Consider the following 20274-nt stretch of genomic DNA (forward strand, 5'->3'; position numbering starts at 1 on the left):
GTTGTTCTGGGATTGATTTGCACTTTTCACACCAAAATACATTCATCTCTAGGAGACTGAACGCGTCTCCTTTCTGAGCGGTATGATGGCTGCGTGCTCCCATGGTGTTTATACTTGCGTAATATTGTTTGTGCAGATGAATATGGTACCTTCAGGCTTTTGGAAATTGCTCCCAAGGATGAACCAGACTTGTGGAGGTCTACAATGTTTTTTCTGAGGTCTTGGCTGATCACTTTTGATTTTCCCATGATGTCAAGCAAAGAGGCACTGAGTTTGAAGGTAGGCCTTGAAATACATCCACAGATATACCTCCAGCCTATCAGAAGCTTCTAAAGCCATGACAACATTTTCTGGAATTTTCCAAGCTGTTTAAAGGCACAGTCAACTTAGTGTAAACTTCTGACCTACTAGAATTGTGATACAGTGAATTATAAGTGAAATAATCTGTCTATAAACAATTGTTGCAAAAATTACTTGTGTCATGCACAAAGTAGATGTCCTAAATACTTGTCAAAACTATAGTTTGTTAACAAGAAATTTGTGGAGTGGTTGAAAACGAGTTTTAATTTTGATTGATTGTGTTCATGTATAAACACTTAGCTGTTTATTGAAAAATGAGTTTTAATGATTCCAACCTAAGTGTATGTAAACTTCTGACTTCAATTGTATACAGAACCAGTCAAAACTGTTGACACACCTACTCATTCAAGGGTTTTTCTTTATTTTTTAAAACTATTTTCTACATTGCAGAATAATAGTAAAGACATCAAAACTATGAAATAACACATATGGAATCATGTAGTAACCAAAAAAGTGTTAAACAAATCCAAATATATTATATATTTGAGATTCTTCAAAGTAGCCACCCTTTGCCTTGATGACAGATTTGCACACTCTTGGCATTCTCTCAACCAACTTCTCCCCTCATCAAATCTACACACACAAAAAAAAATATTACATTTACAAAAATATTCAGACCCTTTACTCAGTACTTTGTTGAAGTACCTTTGGCAGCAATTACAGCCTCAAGTCTTCTTGGGTATGACGCTACAAGTTCGGCACACCTGTATTTGGGGAGTTTCTCCTATTCTTCACTGCAGATCCTTTCAAGCTCTGCCAGTAAAAATAAAGAAAATCCTTGAATGAGTAGGTGTGTCCAAACGTTTGACTGGTACTGTATGTCAAAACACAGCCTCTCTATTCTCTCATGTGATTGCAGGTCCTCTTACTGGGAAAATGTCTTTCCATAATGAGAACATTGGAAAGGCTTCTATCCTGTATGTGTTCCTTCATATGTTGATTCAGGTTCACTAACCAGGTAAAATGTCTTTCCACAATGAGAACATTGGAAAGGCTTCTATCCTGTGTGTATTCTCTCATGCATTTTCAAGTTCCCTAACCAGGTAAAACTCTTTCCACACAGGGAGCAGTGGAAAGGCTTCTCCCCTGTGTGTGTTCTCAAATGCATATTCAGATTCCCTGACCGGGTAAAACTCTTTCCACACTGGAAACTCCACGAGTCATTTGATCATGATTCAGTTCCATTACATTACACATAGGAGTCATTTGATCATGATTCAGTTCCATTACATTACACATAGGAGTCATTTGATCATGATTCAGTTCCATGACATTACACATAAGAGTCATTTGATCATGACTCAGTTCCATTACATTACACATAGGAGTCATTTGATCATGATTCAGTTCCATGACATTACACATAAGAGTCATTTGATCATGACTCAGTTCCATGACATTACACATAGGAGTCATTTGATCATGACTCAGTTCCATTACATTACACATACGAGTCATTTGATCATGACTCAGTTCCATTACATTACACATAAGAGTCATTGAGTTTTGTTAAGAGGCCCGATGCTCACACTAACACACAATGGTTTTAGTAGAAATATTGACCATATATTTCATATCAACGAGAAATAATAAATGAAAAACAACTAAAGGTTCAATAGAAACACACCTTTATAGGGTTTGTGTTCCCACACCGCCATTCTCCATGTTACAGCGCGTGTTTACGGCAAACAGACGGAAGACAGCGTGGATTACATGCGCTAATTAGCTATATGAATCCCCGAACACCTGTGTGTAAACGGGAAGACGGAAGCCACAAACGTAACCGGTTAAAACAGTATGTGTGTATTTCGCATTTGTGAAATTATTTTGATGTGTTGATATGAAAGTCGAGAGATTTATGTTTCTAGAATCGTACCGCAATAGAGAATCGATTCACGTTTCGATTGAGTATTTGGCTCTTTTTGGCTTCCAGAGCCAATTTGCCTGTAAAACAGAGCATGTCCTTGGACTGTAAGGAGTAACAGCCTGTTCATTATTGGGCTAGTTGCCCCCAGTCTTTCTAGCTTTAACAATTCCTACAGAATATAATTATTAAAGTGTATAACTTCAGTAGAATACCCCTCTAAAACCACACAACTGCAGAATGTATTCCTTTGTTTTTAAGACAATACTCACTGGTGTTAATCAGATCTCCAGTCTCCTTCTCTTCATCCTCCCCCTCCACCCTGAAAGCTTCTTCCTCATCTTTCACATCATCTTCTTTTTTCAATGTGATATCTTTCTCCTCTTCTTCATTCAATGTGATATCTTTCTCCTCTTCTTCATTCAATGTGATATCTTTCTCCTCATTCAATGTGATATCTTTCTCCTCTTCTTCATTCAATGTGATATCTTTCTCCTCTTCTTCATTCAATGTGATATCTTTCTCCTCCTCTTCATTCAATGTGATATCTTTCTCTTCTTCATTCAATGTCATATCTTTCTCCTCTTCTTCATTCAATGTGATATCTTTCTCCTCCTCTTCATTCAATGTGATATCTTTCTCCTCCTCTTCATTCAATGTGATATCTTTCTCCTCTTCTTCATTCAATGTGATATCTTTCTCCTCCTCTTCATTCAATGTGATATCTTTCTCCTCTTCTTCATTCAATGTGATATCTTTCTCCTCTTCTTCATTCAATGTGATATCTTTCTCCTCTTCTTCATTCAATGTGATATCTTTCTCTTCCTCTTCATTCAATGTGATATCTTTCTCATCCTCTTCTTCTTTCATTCAAATGATATCTTTCTCCTCTTCTTCATTCAATGTGATATCTTTCTCCTTCTTCTTCATTCAATGTGATATCTTTTCTCTTCTTTTCAATGTGATATCTTTCTCTTCTTCATTCAATGTGATATCTTTCTCCTCTTCCTCATTCAATGTGATATCTTTCTCTTCTTTTCAATGTGATATCTTTCTCTTCTTCTTTCATTCAATGTGATATCTTTCTCTTCTTCTTTCAATGTGATAACTTTCTCCTCTTCCTCATTCAATGTGATATCTTTCTCTTCTTCTTTCAATGTGATATCTTTCTCCTCCTCTTCATTCAATGTGATATCTTTCTCTCTTCTTTTCAATGTGATATCTTTTCTCCTCTTCATTCAATGTGATATCTTTATCTTCTTTTAATGTGATATCTTTCTCCTCTCTTCATTCAATGTGATATCTTTCTCTTCTTTCAATGTGATATCTTTCTCTCTTCTTCATTCAATTTGATATCTTTCTCTTCTTTTAATGTGATATCTTTCTCTCTTCATTCAATGTGATATCTTTTCTCTTCTTTTCAATGTGATATCTTTCTCTTCTTCTTTCAATGTGATATCTTTCTCCTCTTCTTCTGTCACTCCAAAAGCTTCTTTATCTTCTTCTTTGACTGTGACAGTCATCTCCTTCTCTTCCTCTTTCACGAAAATGTTCAGTCCCAGAGCTTCTTTCTCCGACCAGCAGACCTCTTCTTTAGCAGGGGAAGTAGCTTATTGAGCTCATGGTCTGGGATGTTAGCTAGCTGATAAGCATTACTAAAAGGGAACGGGGGATACCTAGTCAGCTGTACAATTGAATGACTTCAACTGAAATGTGTCTTCCGTATTTAATCGACATCCACGGCTTCTGCGCCCGGGGAACAGTGGGTTAACTGTCTTGCTCAGGGGCAGAACTGCGATTAGCCTATAGTGCTAGTGCTATCTTAACCAGAGCTGACTAACAACGTCAATATGAAATGAATCAACGTTATACGCAGTGTTTAAAACTCTGAGGTTAATACCTATATAATGGTCCAAAGAGCTCCAATGTTTTGGTTTTATGTTTGCTAGTAAGCTACGGAGGTGGTTGAATCAGTAGCCATGTTTTAAAAAAGTAAGCACCCGGTCCACTAGATTATACGTCACGCAAGAAGCATCACTTTAATTTTTTTTTAAAAAACCTTTATTTAACTAGGCAAGTGAGTTAAGAACAAATTCTTATTTTCAATGACGGCCTGGGAACAGTGGGTTAACTGCCTGTTCAGGGGCAGAACGACACATTTGTACCTTGTCAGCTCGGGGGTTTGAACTTTGAACTTGCAACCTTCCGGTTACTAGTCCAACGCTCTAACCACTAGGCTACCCTGCCGCCCCATCGCCATCTGCTGACTGGACTGAGTAACGCAGTGTAGGAAAAATATTCACTAAATTGTTTATTCTGGCAAATAGTGTCATAAGAAGTAATTTCAAAACAACCGGATGACGTGTGTTCTCTTACTTCTTACAGATATGCTTTCCTCTATGCAGATTAGACCTGAAAGGGATTCAACAGAGCAATTAGATATTCAGCTAACTTGCCTAATTATTGTGGAGGGGGGGGGATGTTTAAATATATTTTCCTTATTATTATTGAGCCTTGTGAAGCTATCAATTTCACTTTGTATGTTGTATCAATACACCCAGTCACAACAAAGATACAGGCGTCCTTCCTAACTCAGTTGTTGTATCAATACACCCAGTCACAACAAAGATACAGGCGTCCTTCCTAACTCAGTTGTTGTATCAATACACCCAGTCACAACAAAGATACAGTCCTTCCTAACTCAACTGGAGAGAAAGGATGGTGTAAATACCAAATATACACTGGAGTTACTTACCAATATACACTGAGAGTTACTTACCAAGATACACTGGAGTTACTTACCAAGATACACTGGAGTTACTTACCAAGATACACTGGAGTTACTTACCAAGATACACTGGAGTTACTTACCAAGATACACTGGAGTTACTTACCAAGATACATGGAGTTACTTACCAAGATACACTGGAGTTACTTACCAAGATACATGGAGTTACTTACCAAGATACACTGGAGTTAATTAGGGGCAAGATACACTGGAGTTACTTACCAAGATACACTGGAGTTACTTACCAAGATACACTGGAGTTACTTACCAATATACATGGAGTTACTTACCAAGACACACTGGAGTTACTTACCAAGACACACTGGAGTTACTTACCAATATACACTGGAGTTACTTACCAAGATACACTGGAGTTACTTACCAATATACACTGGAGTTACTTACCAATATACACTGGAGTTACTTACCAATATACACTGGAGTTACTTACCAATATACACTGGAGTTACTTACCAAGCTACACTGGAGTTACTTACCAAGATACATGGAGTTACTTACCAAGATACACTGGAGTTACTTACCAAGATACATGGAGTTACTTACCAAGATACACTGGAGTTACTTACCAAGATACACTGGAGTTACTTACCAAGATACATGGAGTTACTTACCAAGATACACTGGAGTTATTACCAAGATACACTGGAGTTACTTACCAATATACACTGGAGTTACTTACCAAGATACACTGGAGTTACTTACCAAGCTACACTGGAGTTACTTACCAAGATACATGGAGTTACTTACCAAGATACACTGGAGTCACTTACCAAGATACATGGAGTTACTTACCAAGATACACTGGAACTACTTCAAGATACACTGGAGTTACTTACCAAGATACACGTAACAATACAAAATGTGGAGTTACTTACCAAGATACACTGGAGTTACTTACCAAGATACACTGGAGTTACTTACCAAGATACACTGGAGTTACTTACCAAGATACACTGGAGTTACTTACCAAGATACACTGGAGTTACTTACCAAGATACACTGGAGTTACTTACCAAGATACACTGGAGTTACTTACCAATATACACTGGAGTTACTTACCAAGATACACTGGAGTTACTTACCAATATACACTGGAGTTACTTACCAAGATACACTGGAGTTACTTACCAAGATACACTGGAGTTACCAATATACACTGGAGTTACTTACCAAGATACACTGGAGTTACTTACCAATATACATGGAGTTACTTACCAAGATACACTGGAGTTACTTACCAATATACACTGGAGTTACTTACCAAGATACACTGGAGTTACTTACCAATATACATGGAGTTACTTACCAAGATACACTGGAGTTACTTACCAAGATACACTGGAGTTACCAAGATACACAAGATACACTGGAGTTACTTACCAAGATACACTGGAGTTACTTACCAATATACACTGGAGTTACTTACCAAGATACACTGGAGTTACTTACCAAGATACACTGGAGTTACTTACCAAGATACACTGGAGTTACTTTGTAAATACACTGGAGTTACTTACCAAGATACACTGGAGTTACTTACCAATATACATGGAGTTACTTACCAAGATACACTGGAGTTATTACCAATATACACTGGAGTTACTTACCAAATACAAGAGGCACCAAATACATGGAGTTACTTAAGATACACTGGAGTTACTTACCAAATACACTGGAGTTTAAGATACATGGAGTTACTTGAAAAGATACACTGGAGTTACTTACCAAGATACACTGAGTTACTTACCAAATAACTGGAGTTACAAGATTACCAAGATACACTGGAGTTACACTTGCTGTACCAAGATACAGAGTTACTTAACCAAGATACACTGGTAGTTACTTACCAAGACAACATTGAATATTCCTGAGTGGCCTAGTTACAGTTTTGACTTAAATCGGCCTGAAAATCTATGGCAAGACTTGACAGAGCTTGAAGAATAAAAAAATGACAATGTGCAAATATTGTACAATCCAGGTTTGCAAAGCTCTTGACTTACAAAGAGAGACTTGCATGCTGAATAACTCACAGGTGTAATCGCTGCCTGCTAGATTTATCAAGAGGCAAGGTGATTCTAATCATTTATTGATTGAGGGGGTTGAATACTTATCTAATCAAGACATTTATTGATTGAGGGGTTGAATGTATCTAATCAAGACATTTATTGATTGAGGGGTTGAATACTCGTCTAATCAAGACATTTATTTGTTTCTCTTCCACTTTGACATGACAGAGTATTTTGTTGAAAACCTAAAAGACAATTAAATAAATTATTATCCCACTTTGTAACACAACAAAATGTGGAAAATGTCAAGGGGTGTGAATCCCTTCTGAAGACACTGTATGTGAGATGTAAAATCTCTTTCCACACTCTTCCCTGGTGATATTTCAGGTAAATATCTTTTGGGAGAAAGATATATTTCTTTGCTGTGTGGATTCTTTCAAGGCTTCTCTCCTGTGTGTGTCATCTCATGTGTTTTCAGGCTCCATAAGTCCATAATAAAATGATTTCTCTTCTGTGTGGATTCTTTCAAGGCTTCTCCCTGTGTGTGTCATCTCATGTGTTTTCAGGCTCCATAAGTCCATAATAAAATGATTTCTCTGGGAACATAGGAAAGTCTTCTCTCCTGTGTTTAGTCTCTTATGTGATTTCAGGCCCCCTAATGGTTCAACTATTTTCACACTGGGAGTAGTGGTTTCGTCTAGCTGGTTTGGATGTCTCTGGCTGGGGTTTCACTGAGTCTGATCTTTCTCCTGCCAAAGACAAACAGGGTTTGTTTAGGCAGAAAGACCTGAATGGAAACTACATGATCCCTCCCGTAAATGTTTGCATTTGATGTGTTTTCTGAGTGAGGGGGATGCTGTAAATCAAGAGGCTTTCTGTAAATCAAGAGGCTTGCTGTAAATCAAGAGGCATGCTGTAAATCAAGAGGCATGCTGTAAATCAAGAGGCTTGCTGTAAATCAAGAGGCTTGCTGTAAATCAAGAGGCATGCTGTAAATCAAGAGGCTTGCTGTAAATCAAGAGGCTTTGGTGTACCCAGAGGCTTGCTGTAAATCAAGAGGCTTGCTGTAAATCAAGAGGCTTGCTGTAAATCGAGAGGCTTGCTGTAAATCAGAGAGGCATGCTGTAAATCAAGAGGCATGCTGTAAATCAAGAGGCATGCTGTAAATCAAGAGGCTTGCTGTAAATCAAGAGGCTTGCTGTAAATCAAGAGGCTTGCTGTAAATCAAGAGGCTTGCTGTAAATCAAGAGGCTTGCTGTAAATCAAGAGGCTTGCTGTAAATCAAGAGGCATGCTGTAAATCAAGAGGCTTGCTGTAAATCAAGAGGCTTGCTGTAAATCAAGAGGCTTGCTGTAAATCAAGAGGCATGCTGTAAATCAAGAGGCTTGCTGTAAATCAAGAGGCATGCTGTAAATCAAGAGGCATGCTGTAAATCAAGAGGCATGCTGTAAATCAAGAGGCTTGCTGTAAATCAAGAGGCATGCTGTAAATCAAGAGGCATGCTGTAAATCAAGAGGCATGCTGTAAATCAAGAGGCATGCTGTAAATCAAGAGGCTTGCTGTAAATCAAGAGGCTTGCTGTAAATCAAGAGGCATGCTGTAAATCAAGAGGCATGCTGTAAATCAAGAGGCTTGCTGTAAATCAAGAGGCATGCTGTAAATCAAGAGGCTTGCTGTAAATCAAGAGGCTTGCTGTAAATCAAGAGGCATGCTGTAAATCAAGAGGCTTGCTGTAAATCAAAGCCCTAACACTGTAAGACCCTATTTTATATATTATCTGGTCATGTTGGCAATAGAATAAGTTGTCAATAGTGGCCCACCTGATTACGATTTCATAATGGAATTTTTGTTGGGATTCCGTAAACAACAGATACTGTGTGTTTGTGGGGACGTAGGGCTGTGTTCCAAACAGAAAACTACAACCTTTCAGTTCCTCAACAGCACAACTAGGAGAGCTCCAAAAAGCTCCATTTCATAGTTGAAGGCTCTTTCCTTGAGTCATAAAAGTGCAATGGAATGACTTAGGAACTGTGCACAGTTTAGAGAAGTGTGTGGCCACTTGGAGACAACAGGTAGACCTCTCACTCAAACGCTTGCAGTCTTTTTTTTTTTTAACGTTGCACCTGCCCCAAAATGTTCACGAATATCCTTATGCTACTGACTGGTATCCACAGTATTTCAGAGGTTGTTATTGACAAATGCTGCAAAAACTACAGTAAATGTAAAAGGCACACGAAATCACCAGTGTGGAGTCCTCACTACTGTAATGTTAGGATTCAGTCATGTGTCAGGTGAAGCGTAGAGTCCTTACCTTTTGGTCTGATAATTTCCCAATGTTCTCCAAATTGTTGTCTTTTAATTGCTACCATGGTCATGTGCTTTTTATATTTCTTCTGTTAGAAACATTGACATCTTGGCCCAATCCACACGGGACCATTTGCACCCGTCTAAAGGGTTGACCCAAACTCTGTATTTTTCCCCAGAACAATCACATGATGCTATTTCATCTTGTTTATTTGTTTTAATCAATTTGATGTAGAAAGTATTTAGGTCTTTATGTCACAAATGCCCATCTCCTCACTTGGATTGAACTGTAGCCTCGTTGCATTACCCAGAGTACTAACCTGTGGTCCACGGTGGTACTAACCTGTGGTCCACGGTGGTACTAACCCAGATCCACGGTGGTATAACCTGTGGTCCTCGGTGGTACTAACCTGTGATCACGGTGGTACTAACCTGTGGTCCACGGTGGTACTAACCTGTGGTCCACGGTGGTACTAACCTGTGGTCCTCGGTGGTACTAACCTGTGGTCCACGGTGGTACTAACCTGTGGTCCTCGGTGGTACTAACCTGTGGTCCTCGGTGGTACTAACCTGTGGTCCACGGTGGTACTAACCTGTGGTCCACGGTGGTACTAACCTGTGGTCCACGGTGGTACTAACCTGTGGTCCACGGTGGTACTAACCTGTGGTCCTCGGTGGTACTAACCTGTGGTCCACGGTGGTACTAACCTGTGGTCCACGGTGGTACTAACCTGTGGTCCTCGGTGGTACTAACCTGTGGTCCACGGTGGTACTAACCTGTGGTCCACGGTGGTACTAACCTGTGGTCCACGGTGGTACTAACCTGTGGTCCACGGTGGTACTAACCTGTGGTCCACGGTGGTACTAACCTGTGGTCCACGGTGGTACTAACCTGTGGTCCACGGTGGTACTAACCTGTGGTCCACTACTAACCTGTGGTCCTCGGTGGTACTAACCTGTGGTCCACGGTGGTACTAACCTGTGGTCCACGGTGGTACTAACCTGTGGTCCACGGTGGTACTGACCTGTGGTCCCTGACCTGTGGTACTGGTACTGACCTGTGGTCCACGGTGGTACTGACCTGTGGTCCACGGTGGTACTGACCTGTGGTCCACGGTGGTACTGACCTGTGGTCCACGGTGGTACTGACCTGTGGTCCACGGTGGTACTGACCTGTGGTCCCTGACCTGTGGTCCTGTGGTCCACGGTGGTACAAACCTGTGGTCCACGGTGGTACTGACCTGTGGTCCACGGTGATACTGACCTGTGGTCCACGGTGGTACTGACCTGTGGTCCACGGTGGTACTGACCTGTGGTCCACGGTGGTACTGACCTGTGGTCCTCGGTGGTACTGACCTGTGGTCCACGGTGGTACTAACCTGTGGTCCACGGTGGTACTAACCTGTGGTCCACGGTGGTACTAACCTGTGGTCCACGGTGGTACTAACCTGTGGTCCACGGTGGTACTAACCTGTGGTCCACGGTGGTACTAACCTGTGGTCCACGGTGGTACTAACCTGTGGTCCACGGTGGTACTAACCCGTGGTCCACGGTGGTACTAACCCGTGGTCCACGGTGGTACTAACCTGTTGTCCACGGTGGTTTTCTTAAGATTTTATTTACCAGTTGGGAGTGTGCAAAACATTAAGGACACCTTCCGAACTACATATTCTCTATCTCTTATATCTCCTCTACCCCCTATCTATCTCCATCTCCTCTACCCCTCAATCTATCTCCATCTCCTCTNCACCCCTCCCATCTCCCTCTCCTCTACCCCTCCCCATCTCCCTCTCCTCTCCCCCTCCATCTATCTCCTCTACCCCTCCATCATCTCCTCTACCCCTCCATCTCCCTCTCCCCTACCCCATCTATCTATCTCCATCTCCTATCCCTCTATCTCCATCTCCTATATCTCCTATATCTATCTACATCTCCTATATCTCCATCTATCTCCAATCTCCTATATCTATCTCCATCTCCCTATCTCCAATCTCCTATATCTCCTCCATCTATCTCCATCTCCTCTATTCCACCATCTATCTCCATCGCCTCTATTCCACCATCTCCTCTATCTCGTGTCGTAGTATACCCCTCTGTAGGACTCCAGGAATGACACACACAGATACACAAAGAGTGTGAGTTTAAAATGGGCAATTTAATCACAGAGCATCTACATTCTTTCTGACATACTCCATATTCAGGTCATGTGTTGAAATAAAAAAACACGTTTATTTTTGAGTCTGGTTTTTATAATTTGACTTCATATCTCTTTCCACACTGGGAGCATTGATAATGTTTCTCTCAGGTGTGGACTTACATGCTCTTTCAGTTGCTTTAACCATGTAAGTTTAAATCCACAGTGGGAGCAGTGGTAAAGCTTCTCTTCAGAGTGTATTATTCAGGCTCCCTAACCAGATAAAACTCTTTCAACACTGGGAGCGGTGATGAGGCTCATCCTGTGTGTGTCCTCTCATGTCTTTTCAGGTCCCCTAACCGGGTATAACTCTTTACACACTGAGAGCATTGGAAAAGCTTCTCTCCTGAGTGTGTCCTCTTGTGTGATTTTAGGCACCATGATGAGGAAAATCTCATTTCACACTGGGAGCAGTGGTAAGACTTCTCCCCTGTATGTATTCTCTCGTGTCTTTTCATGCTCCCAAACTCTGTAAAACTCTTTTCACACTGGGAACATTGGAAAGGTTTTTCACCTTTGTGTGTCCTCTCATGCCTTTTTAGGTTCACTAGCTGGGTAAATATCTTTTCACAGTATGAGCAGTGGTAGGGCTTCTCCCTGTGTGCGTTTCAAATGCCTTTTCAGGTTCCCTAACTGGATAAAGTCTTTCCACACTGGGAACATCGGTAGGGCCTCTCTGCAGTGTGTATTCTTTTATGCTTTAGCAGGTCCCCTGATGAGAAAAAAGTATTTTCACAGTGGGAACAGTGGTAAGGTTTCTCTCTTGTGTGTGATCTCTCGTGTATTTTCAGGCTCCCTAATTGGGTAAAACTTTTATCACACTGGGAACATTGGAAAGGCTTTTCTCCTGTGTGTATTCTTTCATGTTCTTTTAGGTAACATAACCACTTAAAACTCTTTACACAGTGGGGACACTGGTGTGGTCTCACTGGTTTGGGCGTCTCTAGGTCTTGTTCCCCTGAAGTACTCTTCCTGCTGTCAGAGTGAGAGTGTGGTCTCTGTCCTGCCAAAGACAAACAGTGTATTTAGGTAAATACTAAACAGGGACCTGAATAACACCTGCGCATGATAAAACTGTATTCCTCTGACGTTTAATCCAGAATAGATCCCTCAATAACCTGAGGTCAGCATTTTAGGTTGTTTAATCCAGAATAGATCCCTCAATAACCTGAGGTCAGCATCTTAGGTTGTTTAATCCAGAATAGATCCCTCAATAACCTGAGGTCAGCATCTTAGGTTGTTTAATCCAGAATAGATCCCTCAATAACCTGAGGTCAGCATCTTAGGTTGTTTAATACAGAATAGATCCCTCAATAACCTGAGGTCAGCATCTTAGGTTGTTTAATCCAGAATAGATCCCTCAATAACCTGAGGTCAGCATCTTAGGTTGTTTAATCCAGAATAGATCCCTCAATAACCTGATGTCAGCATCTTAGGTTGTTTTAATCCCCAGAATAGATCCCTCAATAACCTGAGGTCAGCATTTTAGGTTGTTTAATCCAGAATAGATCCCTCAATAACCTGAGGTCAGCATCTTAGGTTGTTTAATCCAGAATAGATCCCTCAATAACCTGAGGTCAGCATCTTAGGTTGTTTAATCCAGAATAGATCCCTCAATAACCTGAGGTCAGCATCTTAGGTTGTTTAATCCAGAATAGATCCCTCAATAACCTGAGGTCAGCATCTTAGGTTGTTTAATCCAGAATAGATCCCTCAATAACCTGAGGTCAGCATCTTAGGTTGTTTAATCCAGAATAGATCCCTCAATAACCTGAGGTCAGCATCTTAGGTTGTTTAATCCAGAATAGATCCCTCAATAACCTGAGGTCAGCATCTTAGGTTGTTTAATCCAGAATAGATCCCTCAATAACCTGAGGTCAGCATCTTAGGTTGTTTAATCCAGAATAGATCCCTCAATAACCTGAGGTCAGCATCTTAGGTTGTTTAATCCAGAATAGATCCCTCAATAACCTGAGGTCAGCATCTTAGGTTGTTTAATCCAGAATAGATCCCTCAATAACCTGAGGTCAACATCTTAGGTTGTTTAATCCAGAATAGATCCCTCAATAACCTGAGGTCAGCATCTTAGGTTGTTTAATCCAGAATAGATCCCTCAATAACCTGAGGTCAACATCTTAGGTTGTTTAATCCAGAATAGATCCCTCAATAACCTGAGGTCAGCATCTTAGGTTGTTTAATCCAGAATAGATCCCTCAATAACCTGAGGTCAACATCTTAGGTTGTTTAATCCAGAATAGATCCCTCAATAACCTGAGGTCAACATCTTAGGTTGTTTAATCCAGAATATAACCTGAGGTCAGCATCTTAGGTGTTTAATCCAGAATAGATCCCTCAATAACCTGAGGTCAGCATCTTAGGTTGTTTAATCCAGAATAGATCCCTCAATAACCTGAGGTCAACATCTTAGGTTGTTTAATCCAGAATAGATCCCTCAATAACCTGAGGTCAGCATCTTAGGTTGTTTAATCCAGAATAGATCCCTCAATAACCTGAGGTCAACATCTTAGGTTGTTTAATCCAGAATAGATCCCTCAATAACCTGAGGTCAGCATCTTAGGTTGTTTAATCCAGAATAGATCCCTCAATAACCTGAGGTCAGCATCTTAGGTTGTTTAATCCAGAATAGATCCCTCAATAACCTGAGGTCAGCATCTTAGGTTGTTTAATCCAGAATAGATCCCTCAATAACCTGAGGTCAGCATCTTAGGTTGTTTAATCCAGAATAGATCCCTCAATAACCTGAGGTCAGCATCTTAGGTTGTTTAATCCAGAATAGATCCCTCAATAACCTGAGGTCAGCATCTTAGGTTGTTTAATCCAGAATAGATCCCTCAATAACCTGAGGTCAGCATCTTAGGTTGTTTAATCCAGAATAGATCCCTCAATAACCTGAGGTCAGCATCTTAGGTTGTTTAATCCAGAATAGATCCCTCAATAACCTGAGGTCAGCATCTTAGGTTGTTTAATCCAGAATAGATCCCTCAATAACCTGAGGTCAGCATCTTAGGTTGTTTAATCCAGAATAGATCCCTCAATAACCTGAGGTCAGCATCTTAGGTTGTTTAATCCAGAATAGATCCCTCAATAACCTGAGGTCAGCATCTTAGGTTGTTTAATCCAGAATAGATCCCTCAATAACCTGAGGTCAGCATCTTAGGTTGTTTAATCCAGAATAGATCCCTCAATAACCTGAGGTCAGCATCTTAGGTTGTTTAATCCAGAATAGATCCCTCAATAACCTGAGGTCAGCATCTTAGGTTGTTTAATCCAGAATAGATCCCTCAATAACCTGAGGTCAGCATCTTAGGTTGTTTAATCCAGAATAGATCCCTCAATAACCTGAGGTCAGCATCTTAGGTTGTTTAATCCAGAATAGATCCCTCAATAACCTGAGGTCAGCATCTTAGGTTGTTTAATCCAGAATAGATCCCTCAATAACCTGAGGTCAGCATCTTAGGTTGTTTAATCCAGAATAGATCCCTCAATAACCTGAGGTCAGCATCTTAGGTTGTTTAATCCAGAATAGATCCCTCAATAACCTGAGGTCAGCATCTTAGGTTGTTTAATCCAGAATAGATCCCTCAATAACCTGAGGTCAGCATCTTAGGTTGTTTAATCCAGAATAGATCCCTCAATAACCTGAGGTCAGCATCTTAGGTTGTTTAATCCAGAATAGATCCCTCAATAACCTGAGGTCAACATCTTAGGTTGTTTAATCCAGAATAGATCCCTCAATAACCTGAGGTCAGCATCTTAGGTTGTTTAATCCAGAATAGATCCCTCAATAACCTGAGGTCAGCATCTTAGGTTGTTTAATCCAGAATAGATCCCTCAATAACCTGAGGTCAGCATCTTAGGTTGTTTAATCCAGAATAGATCCCTCAATAACCTGAGGTCAGCATCTTAGGTTGTTTAATCCAGAATAGATCCCTCAATAACCTGAGGTCAGCATCTTAGGTTGTTTAATCCAGAATAGATCCCTCAATAACCTGAGGTCAGCATCTTAGGTTGTTTAATCCAGAATAGATCCCTCAATAACCTGAGGTCAGCATCTTAGGTTGTTTAATCCAGAATAGATCCCTCAATAACCTGAGGTCAGCATCTTAGGTTGTTTAATCCAGAATAGATCCCTCAATAACCTGAGGTCAGCATCTTAGGTTGTTTAATCCAGAATAGATCCCTCAATAACCTGAGGTCAGCATCTTAGGTTGTTTAATCCAGAATAGATCCCTCAATAACCTGAGGTCAGCATAACCTTAGGTTGTTTAATCCAGAATAGATCCCTCAATAACCTGAGGTCAGCATCTTAGGTTGTTTAATCCAGAATAGATCCCTCAATAACCTGAGGTCAGCATCTTAGGTTGTTTAATCCAGAATAGATCCCTCAATAACCTGAGGTCAACATCTTAGGTTGTTTAATCCAGAATAGATCCCTCAATAACCTGAGGTCAGCATCTTAGGTTGTTTAATCCAGAATAGATCCCTCAATAACCTGAGGTCAGCATCTTAGGTTGTTTAATCCAGAATAGATCCCTCAATAACCTGAGGTCAGCATCTTAGGTTGTTTAATCCAGAATAGATCCCTCAATAACCTGAGGTCAACATCTTAGGTTGTTTAATCCAGAATAGATCCCTCAATAACCTGAGGTCAGCATCTTAGGTTGTTTAATCCAGAATAGATCCCTCAATAACCTGAGGTCAACATCTTAGGTTGTTTAATCCAGAATAGATCCCTCAATAACCTGAGGTCAGCATCTTAGGTTGTTTAATCCAGAATAGATCCCTCAATAACCTGAGGTCAACATCTTAGGTTGTTTAATCCAGAATAGATCCCTCAATAACCTGAGGTCAGCATCTTAGGTTGTTTAATCCAGAATAGATCCCTCAATAACCTGAGGTCAACATCTTAGGTTGTTTAATCCAGAATAGATCCCTCAATAACCTGAGGTCAGCATCTTAGGTTGTTTAATCCAGAATAGATCCCTCAATAACCTGAGGTCAACATCTTAGGTTGTTTAATCCAGAATAGATCCCTCAATAACCTGAGGTCAGCATCTTAGGTTGTTTAATCCAGAATAGATCCCTCAATAACCTGAGGTCAGCATCTTAGGTTGTTTAATCCAGAATAGATCCCTCAATAACCTGAGGTCAGCATCTTAGGTTGTTTAATCCAGAATAGATCCCTCAATAACCTGAGGTCAGCATCTTAGGTTGTTTAATCCAGAATAGATCCCTCAATAACCTGAGGTCAGCATCTTAGGTTGTTTAATCCAGAATAGATCCCTCAATAACCTGAGGTCAGCATCTTAGGTTGTTTAATCCAGAATAGATCCTCAATAACCTGAGGTCAGCATTTTAGGTTGTTTAATCCAGAATAGATCCCTCAATAACCTGAGGTCAGCATCTTAGGTTGTTTAATCCAGAATAGATCCCTCAATAACCTGAGGTCAGCATCTTAGGTTGTTTAATCCAGAATAGATCCCTCAATAACCTGAGGTCAGCATCTTAGGTTGTTTAATCCAGAATAGATCCCTCAATAACCTGAGGTCAGCATCTTAGGTTGTTTAATCCAGAATAGATCCCTCAATAACCTGAGGTCAGCATTTTAGGTTGTTTAATCCAGAATAGATCCCTCAATAACCTGAGGTCAGCATCTTAGGTTGTTTAATCCAGAATAGATCCCTCAATAACCTGAGGTCAGCATCTTAGGTTGTTTAATCCAGAATAGATCCCTCAATAACCTGAGGTCAGCATCTTAGGTTGTTTAATCCAGAATAGATCCCTCAATAACCTGAGGTCAGCATCTTAGGTTGTTTAATCCAGAATAGATCCCTCAATAACCTGAGGTCAGCATCTTAGGTTGTTTAATCCAGAATAGATCCCTCAATAACCTGAGGTCAGCATCTTAGGTTGTTTAATCCAGAATAGATCCCTCAATAACCTGAGGTCAGCATCTTAGGTTGTTTAATCCAGAATAGATCCCTCAATAACCTGAGGTCAGCATCTTAGGTTGTTTAATCCAGAATAGATCCCTCAATAACCTGAGGTCAGCATCTTAGGTTGTTTAATCCAGAATAGATCCCTCAATAACCTGAGGTCAGCATCTTAGGTTGTTTAATCCAGAATAGATCCCTCAATAACCTGAGGTCAGCATCTTAGGTTGTTTAATCCAGAATAGATCCCTCAATAACCTGAGGTCAGCATCTTAGGTTGTTTAATCCAGAATAGATCCCTCAATAACCTGAGGTCAGCATCTTAGGTTGTTTAATCCAGAATAGATCCCTCAATAACCTGAGGTCAGCATCTTAGGTTGTTTAATCCAGAATAGATCCCTCAATAACCTGAGGTCAGCATTTTAGGTTGTTTAATACAAAACAACATTGTAATTGGTTGTCTTGATTCATCATTTGAAAAGAAACTGAAAGTCAAGATTTCAACCAAATGTCACGAAATCAGACATTAGTTGTAATAATAAAGGACAAAAAATGTGGAGAGATTTCAATCAGAACAGTCTGACATTTTAGTCATTTAGCTCTTCTTTTCACAAGAGCCATTAGATTGACTTGCCTCCCTATACCTTATAGTTGAAATATTAAGGACCTAATTAAGGACTACGTGTCTCCCTATACCTTATAGCTGAAATATTAAGGACCTAATTAAGGACTACGTGTCTCCCTATACCTTATAGCTGAAATATTAAGGACCTATCACAGGACTATGTGTCTCCCTATACCTTATAGCTGAAATATTAAGGACCTATCACAGGACTGTGTGTCTCCCTTATAGCTGAATTATTAAGGACCTAATTAAGGACTATGTGTCCCCCTATACCTTATAGCTGAAATATTAAGGACCTATTTAAGGACTATGTGTCTCCCTATACCTTATAGCTGAAATATTAAGGACCTAATTAAGGACTATGTGTCCCCCTATACCTTATAGCTGAAATATTAAGGACCTAATTAAGGACTACGTGTCTCCCTATACCTTATAGCTGAAATATTAAGGACCTATCACAGGACTATGTGTCTCCCTATACCTTATAGCTGAAATATTAAGGACCTAATTAAGGACTATGTGTCTCCCTATACCTTATAGCTGAAATATTAAGGACCTAATTAAGGACTATGTGTCTCCCTATACCTTATAGCTGAAATATTAAGGACCTAATTAAGGACTGTGTCTCCCTATACCTTATAGCTGAAATATTAAGGACCTAATTAAGGACTACATGTCTCCCTATAGCTTATAGCTGAAATATTAAGGACCTATCACAGGACTACGTGTCTCCCTATACCTTATAGTATAACTAATGGGGATCCATAATAAACCCCAGGAAGAGTAGTCGCTGCCTTGGCAGGAACTAATGGGGATCCATAATAAACCCCAGGAAGAGTAGCCGCTGCCTTGGTAGGAACTAATGGGGATCCATAATAAACCCAGGAAGAGTAGCCGCTGCCTTGGTAGGAACTAATGGGGATCCATAATAACCCCAGGAAGAGTAGCCGCTGCCTTGGTAGGAACTAATGGGGATCCATAATAACCCCAGGAAGAGTAGCCGCTGCCTTGGTAGGAACTAATGGTGATCCATAATAAACCCCAGGAAGAGTAGCCGATGCCTTGGTAGGAACTAATGGGGATCCATAATAAACCCCAGGAAGAGTAGCTTCTGCCTGGGCAGCAGATAATGGGGATCCCCAATTAAATAAAAATACATAACACTTACAGTAGACCGGGGCATCTCTGGCAGATATTTTTCGAACTGACTTGTTGGAAAGGTGCCATCCTATGACGGTGCCATGTTGAATGTCACTGAGCTCTTCAATAAGGCCATTCTACTCGCAACGTTTGTCTACGGAGATTGCATGGCGGTGTGCTCGATTTTATACACCTGTCAGCAACAGGTGTGGCTGAAATAGCTGAATCCACTAATTTGAAGGGCATTCATGTGTTTGATAACATTCCATTCATGTGTTTGATAACATTCCATTCATGTGTTTGATTCCATTCATGTGTTTGATAACATTCCATTCATGTGTTTGATAACATTCCATTCATGTGTTTGATAACATTCCATTCATGTGTTTGATAACATTCCATTCATGTGTTTGATTCCATTCCATTCATGTGTTTGATAACATTCCATTCATGTGTTTGATATTCCATTCATGTGTTTGATAACATTCCATTCATGTGTTTGATAACATTCCATTCATGTGTTTGATAACATTCCATTCATGTGTTTGATAACATTCCATTCATGTGTTTGATAACATTCCATTCATGTGTTTGATAACATTCATGTGTTTGATAACATTCCATTCATGTGTTTGATAACATTCCATTCATGTGTTTGATAACATTCATGTGTTTGATAACATTCATGTGTTTGATAACATTCATGTGTTTGATAACATTCCATTCATGTGTTTGATAACATTCCATTCATGTGTTTGATAACATTCCATTCATGTGTTTGATAACATTCCATTCATGTGTTTGATAACATTCCATTCATGTGTTTGATAACATTCCATTCATGTGTTTGATAACATTCCATTCATGTGTTTGATAACATTCCATTCATGTGTTTGATAACATTCCATTCATGTGTTTGATAACATTCCATTCATGTGTTTGATAACATTCCATTCATAACATTCCATTCATGTGTTTGATAACATTCCATTCATGTGTTTGATATTCCATTCATTCC

General features: G+C 40.1%; 1 long non-coding RNA gene across 5 annotated transcripts; it reads left to right on the forward strand.

Moving 5' to 3' along the window:
- Positions 1 to 13385: 13385 nt before the first annotated feature.
- LOC127927299 (uncharacterized) lies at positions 13386 to 16749 on the forward strand. Of its 5 annotated transcripts, none has more exons than XR_008126836.1 (4): positions 13386 to 13826; positions 15216 to 15265; positions 15919 to 16168; positions 16219 to 16749. It is a non-coding gene; the product is annotated as an uncharacterized LOC127927299 (long non-coding RNA). The 5 variants fall into 5 exon arrangements; XR_008126835.1 differs by having other exon boundaries at positions 13386 to 13576; positions 13627 to 13826; positions 15919 to 16749; XR_008126833.1 differs by lacking the exon at positions 15216 to 15265 and adding an exon at positions 13916 to 14065 and having other exon boundaries at positions 16069 to 16749.
- The last annotated feature ends 3525 nt before the right edge of the window (positions 16750 to 20274 follow it).

Source organism: Oncorhynchus keta, unplaced genomic scaffold, assembly GCF_023373465.1.
Source record: "Oncorhynchus keta strain PuntledgeMale-10-30-2019 unplaced genomic scaffold, Oket_V2 Un_scaffold_11504_pilon_pilon, whole genome shotgun sequence".
Lineage (NCBI taxonomy): Eukaryota > Metazoa > Chordata > Actinopteri > Salmoniformes > Salmonidae > Oncorhynchus > Oncorhynchus keta.